The following is a 6,383-nucleotide window of genomic DNA, read 5'->3' as shown; positions in this document are numbered from 1 at the left end:
AACTGGGTTGTTCGAGCCCTGAATACTGTATCAGACCGCATACCAAAACATTTATTTGTACTGCTTTAATTACGTTGGTAACCAGTTTAAAATCCCAATAGGGCACCTCGGGGGTTTGTGGTATATGGCCCATATACTATGGCTAAGGGCTGTATCCAGGCACTCCACATTGCGTCTTGCATTAGAACAGCCCTTAGCCGTGGTATATTTGTCATATACCACACCCCCTCAAGACCTTACTGCTTAATTATAAGATAATTCTGAAAGTACCTATTTAATTATTATCCATATCTATCTAAAGAGAACTGTTGATTTGTAAAGAAAGCATGTGATTGGGGATCACATTATTTCCTGTACAATATTTGCTTGTACTATTTCACTGTATGATGAATTAAAACAACAGTTCAATAACATGATATATTCAATATATTCATAGTTTATAGTAACAATATTCAATAGTGTTATAAACTTGCATCTTACTACAATGTACAATACCATTTTAGTCATTCATATTTTTGCCAGCAGGTGGAAAGAGAAGAGAGAAACATATTGTAATATGCTGCCAACTTGTGGCTCAAACAGTTGTTACATTCTTCCACCTTGGATCTCAAAGAGAATTTGCGGCTGACTCCGGTAGGTCTAAAGAAATCAACGCAGCGAAAGCAAAATTCATAGCGGCAGATGGTTGAGAGATACCTTGAGCAGAAAGTTGCGGTGCATTCTACACTGACTGATCAAGCTGTGAGGAAGAATGTCAAAGATATTGTGACTTTGTCTGAAAATGACATAAGACTAGCAGAGGTGCAAACCTCTCAAAACAGTCACAACACTGACATGCACTGAGAACATTCCATCAGTTTCCATGGTCCTGCCTATGAAAACAATGATCCTGAAATCAATGGTGGCATCTGATGAAGATGAACCCGCAATAAGGGATGTCAAGACTACTATCAGAGTTAACCTGGAGCCTAGATAAGCTGACCCTGGTGTCCAAGACTTCTTACACAAGAGCACCGCTTTGGACCCCCGGTTCAAGTCCCTGCTGCACCTAGATGCTACTGCTCGTCTGCAGAGATTGTGACCAATATACAACAGGTATTGTATTTATTTTGTTAATGTGACATTTATTATTTTATTAATTAGTGATTTAACAATTAATTATAAAGTAATAATTGTAATTGTCATAATTGTCACGGCTGTTTAAAGGATCGGACCAAAATGCAGCGTGTTCGTAGTTCCACATATTTTATTTACCGTGAAACTAAATGCAATACACCAAACACTTGAAATAACAAAACAACAAACGCAGAGAGGAAAACGCAGAGAGGAAAACACACTACTCAAAAATGAATCACCCACAAAAACAGGTGGGACAAACATCAACTTAAATATGACCTACAATTAGAGACAACGACAACCGGCTGCCTCTAATTGGAGATCATACCAAACAAAACCAACATAGAAACACAAAACTAGAAACTGAACATAGAAATACAAAACATAGACAAACAACCCCTGTCACGCCCTGACCTACTCTACCATAGAAAATAACAACTTACTATGGTCAGGACGTGACAATAATAGTGTCTGATGTATATTTCTAACAACAAATCATATTTTTAAGCCACTTCAAAGAGAGTAATTTTCATCTCGTTTAATTCTGCAGGGTCAAGCCACAGATACCACAGGAGCCAACCCCTCTCCAGAGACGGCAGACGACAGGGGTTCTCCTCCAGAAAAGAAGTCTGCCATGGCTGAGCTTTTTGGGGAGTTGTTCACAACCCAGGAGCAGGGAACCAAGTCAATGGTCAAGGTCATAGAGGAGGAGGTGACCTCATACAGGGAAGTGGACTGTATTCCCCTGGATGCTGATCCACTTACATGGTGGAAGACCAAAGAGTTAATATACCCTCATGTTGCCATGTTAGCAAGGCGCTACCTGGCTGTGTCTGGGACCTCTGTCCCTAGCGAGAGGGTATTCTCCACAGGGGCTGACATCGTCACAGCAAGCCGATCTGTGCTCACTGCAGATCATGTGGATAGACTAATCTTCTCAAAGAAAACCTGATAATGTTTTTATTTTTTAAGTAACCAGTCTCAAGTGGTCCTATTTTGTTTAAGGCACTGCTATGTGACTTAATGTTGATATATGCTTCTGGACTACACACTCTTGTTGAAGTTCTGTTTTAAATGACTATTTTATTTCATGTTACAAGGCAGGACCTGCTGTTTTTTGTTGTCCCTTAGTTTCCATATGCTCCTGGGAATTCAAGCTACCCATGTTTACTATTATAATAAATAGAAAATCTAAATACAAATGACATATTTCTTATTTTGACGATGTATTGAAACCGAACCGTGACACCACTGTACCGTATCGTACCGAACCGTGAGTTTTGTGAACCGTTTCACCCCTAGTATTTACAGATACTATACACAGACATATTGTGTATGGATACACTTATTACAATATGAGATGATGAGTCCAACGATAAGAACATTTCTAGACTACATTATGTCCATCACACATCAACACAAATCATCAATCACAAATGATAATGTTAGTGAAAGTTAGTGTACTGTATCTCTGTTGTCAGTACGAAGCTATCATCAATTCTGTGTTGATCTGGTTCAGAGAGGAGTGGTGATGTAGTTGAGACTAAGGAGGATAGCTATAATGATAACTATAACGATAAACTATAAAACATTGGCGAGCATCTGTCGTGGAAAATTGTCTTAAGAAGATAATACTCTTGCAAGAACTTTGTGAATTCAATATAGACTTTAATACAAAGTAGCAAAGCTGAGCCCTTCCATGGAAGGACCCTACTACACACGCAACAGAGCCGAGCCCCTCCATGGAAGGACCCTATTACACACGTAACAGAGCCGAGCCCCTCCATGGAAGGACCCTATTACACACGCAACAGAGCCGAACCCCGCCATGGAAGGACCCTATTACACACGCAACAGAGCCGAGCCCCTCCATGGAAGGACCCTATTACACACGCAACAGAGCCGAACCCCGCCATGGAAGGACCCTATTACACACGCAACAGAGCCGAGCCCCTCCATGGAAGGACCCTATTACACACGCAACAGAGCCGAGCCCCTCCATGGAAGGACCCTATTACACACGCAACAGAGCCGAACCCCTCCATGGAAGGACCCTATTACACACGCAACAGAGCCGAGCCCCTCCATGGAAGGACCCTATTACACACGCAACAGAGCCGAGCCCCTCCATGGAAGGACCCTATTACACACGCAACAGAGCCGAGCCCCTCCATGGAAGGACCCTATTACACACGCAACAGAGCCGAACCCATCCATGGAAGGACCCTATTACACACGCAACAGAGCCGAGCCCCTCCATGGAAGGACCCTATTACACACGCAACAGAGCCGAGCCCCTCCATGGAAGGACCCTATTACACACGCAACAGAGCCGAGCCCCTCCATGGAAGGACCCTATTACACACGCAACAGAGCCGAACCCCTCCATGGAAGGACCCTATTACACACGCAACAGAGCCGAGCCCCTCCATGGAAGGACCCTATTACACACGCAACAGAGCCGAGCCCCTCCATGGAAGGACCCTATTACACACGCAACAGAGCCGAACCCCTCCATGGAAGGACCCTATTACACACGCAACAGAGCCGAGCCCCTCCATGGAAGGACCCTATTACACACGCAACAGAGCCGAGCCCCTCCATGGAAGGACCCTATTACACACGCAACAGAGCCGAGCCCCTCCATGGAAGGACCCTATTACACACGCAACAGAGCCGAGCCCCTCCATGGAAGGACTCTATTACACACGCAACAGAGCCGAGCCCCTCCATGGAAGGACCCTATTACACACGCAACAGAGCCGAGCCCTTCCATGAAAAAGACTAAATTCTCATATTACAGAGTCCTATCTTTATATGATTCTGTCTTTGCATAACGTATAGAGTCCCCTCCCTCTATATGAAAATAGCTTCCCTTGTTCTTCACCATTACCTCTCCATATCAGTTGTTGCTTGTTAACGCCCACATCTGACAGCTGTATAGGTTATAATGGTAGCGGGGCCCTGGTCCTATATGTTCCATTCCTTATATAGCCATTCTGTCTCAGCTCTTCAAAGTGGACAGCCTAAATGCTGCTAATAATGGAAATGGAATCAGAGTCATGAGTTTTGCTCCCACACATCCACACTAGGTTAGTTTATTGTTTATTGTTTGTACAGTACACCTGTCAATCATTGACTAAGGCCTAGGGACCCTCCTTCCTCTAGTCCCTGTGGACCCTGAATCCATGCCGTTTTCCCGGTCTGGAGTCCTCATCTGTTCCCTTATCTGTGCCCTTGGTGGTGCCCTCACCTCTCCTCTTAACGGTTCCCTCATCTCTGCCCTCAGTGGCATCCTCAACGGAGCCCGGGGAGCGACCCTCCGTACGGGGCGTTGAGGAGGGGTCCACACAGGGGGCCGGGGGAGTTTCCCAGCCTGCAGGTCATCTACGAAGCCCTCCACCCTGTCGAACTTGGAGCTGAGCATTCCCAGCTCATCCTTTAGAGAGTTGAACTGTTTGTAGAGATCCCCCAGGGCCTCAGACAGGGGCTGAATTCTGGAGAGAGAGAGAGAGAGAGAGAGAGAGAGAGAGAGAGAGAGAGAGAGAGAGAGAGACAGAGAGAGAGAGAGAGAGACAGAGAGAGAGAGAGAGACAGAGAGAGAGAGAGAGAGAGAGAGAGAGAGAGAGAGAGAGAGAGAGAGAGAGAGAGAGAGAGAAGTCGTGTCACTGATTTGCTACCCACTGGGCAAAAACTGGTTCAATCAAAGTAGTTTCCACATAATTTCAACCAAAAAAACCTATTTGATGACGTTGAATCAACGTGGAAAACTGATTGGATTAGAAAAACGTCATTAAGGAGAAGTTTATCTTTAATCCTATGTAAAACACTCGTATCTCTAATCAAAGTTTATGATGTGTATTTCTGTAAATTGATGTGCTCATTCACCGGAGGTTTGGAGGCAAAACATTTCTGAACATTACGCGCCAATATAAAATGGGGTTTTTGGATATAAATATGAACTTTATTGAAAAAAACATACATGTATTGTGTAACATTGAGTCCTGGGAGTGTCATCTGAAGAAGATCGTCAAAGGTTAGTGATTAATTCTAGCTGTATTTCTGTTATTTGTGACGCCTCTCCTTGCTTGGAAAATGGCTGTGTCGTTTTTCTTGTCTAGGCGCTGTCTTAACCTGTTGGGGGTAGGGGGCAGTATTGACACGGCTGGATAAAAAACGTACCCGATTTAATCTGGTTACTACTCCTGCCCAGTAACTAGAATATGCATATAATTATTGGCTTTGGATAGAAAACACCCTAAAGTTTCTAAAACTGTTTGAATGGTGTCTGTGAGTATAACAGAACTCATATGGCAGGCAAAACCCTGAGAAGATTTCATGCAGGAAGTGGCCTGTCTGACAAGGTGTCGTTCTTCTTGTCTCTGTTTATTGAAGAGTGAGGATCTTAGCTGTCCCGTGACACTTCCTACGGCTGCCATAGGCTCTCAGAAGGCGGCAAAATGCTGAATCGTGCCTTTGCAGGCTCTGGCTGAAACAAAGTAGCGCGTTTGGGTAGTGGCTGGTTACAGTACTGTGAGACTCAGGCTCGTGCCCGCGTCGACCGAAAGCTTTGTTTTCTTTCCTCTGTTTAGCTAAATGGACATTCCCGGTCGGAATATTATCGCTTTTTTACGAGAAAAATTGCATAAAAATGGATTTTAAACAGCGGTTGACATGCTTCGAAGTACGGTAATGGAATATTTAGATTTTTTTTGTCACGAATTGCGCCATGCGCACGACCCTGATTTACCATTTCGGATAGTTTCTGGAATGCACGAACAAAACGCCGCTATTCGGATATAACGATGGATTATTTTGGACCAAACCAACATTTGTTATTGAAGTAGCAGTCCTGGGAGTGCATTCTGACGAAGACAACAAAAGGTAATCAAACTTTTCTAATAGTAAATCTGATATTGGTGAGTGCTAAACTTGCCGGGTGTCTAAATAGCTAGCCCGTGATGGCTGGGCTATGTACTTAGAATATTGCAAAATGTGCTTTCACCAAAAAGCTATTTTAAAATCGGACATATCGAGTGCATAGAGGAGTTCTGTATCTATAATTCTTAAAATAATTGTTATGCTTTTTGTGAACGTTTATCGTGAGTAATTTAGTAAATTGTTAGTGAATTCGCCGGAAGTTTGCAGGGGGTATGCTAGTTCTGAACGTCACATGCTAATGTAAAAAGCTGGTTTTTGATATAAATATGAACTTGATTGAACAAAACATGCATGTATTGTATAACATAATGTCCTAGGGTTGTCAT

The sequence above is a fragment of the Salmo salar genome, chromosome 03 (assembly GCF_965601325.2).
Source record: "Salmo salar chromosome 03, fSalSal1, whole genome shotgun sequence".
NCBI lineage: Eukaryota > Metazoa > Chordata > Actinopteri > Salmoniformes > Salmonidae > Salmo > Salmo salar.
This window is presented reverse-complemented; position numbering follows the sequence as displayed.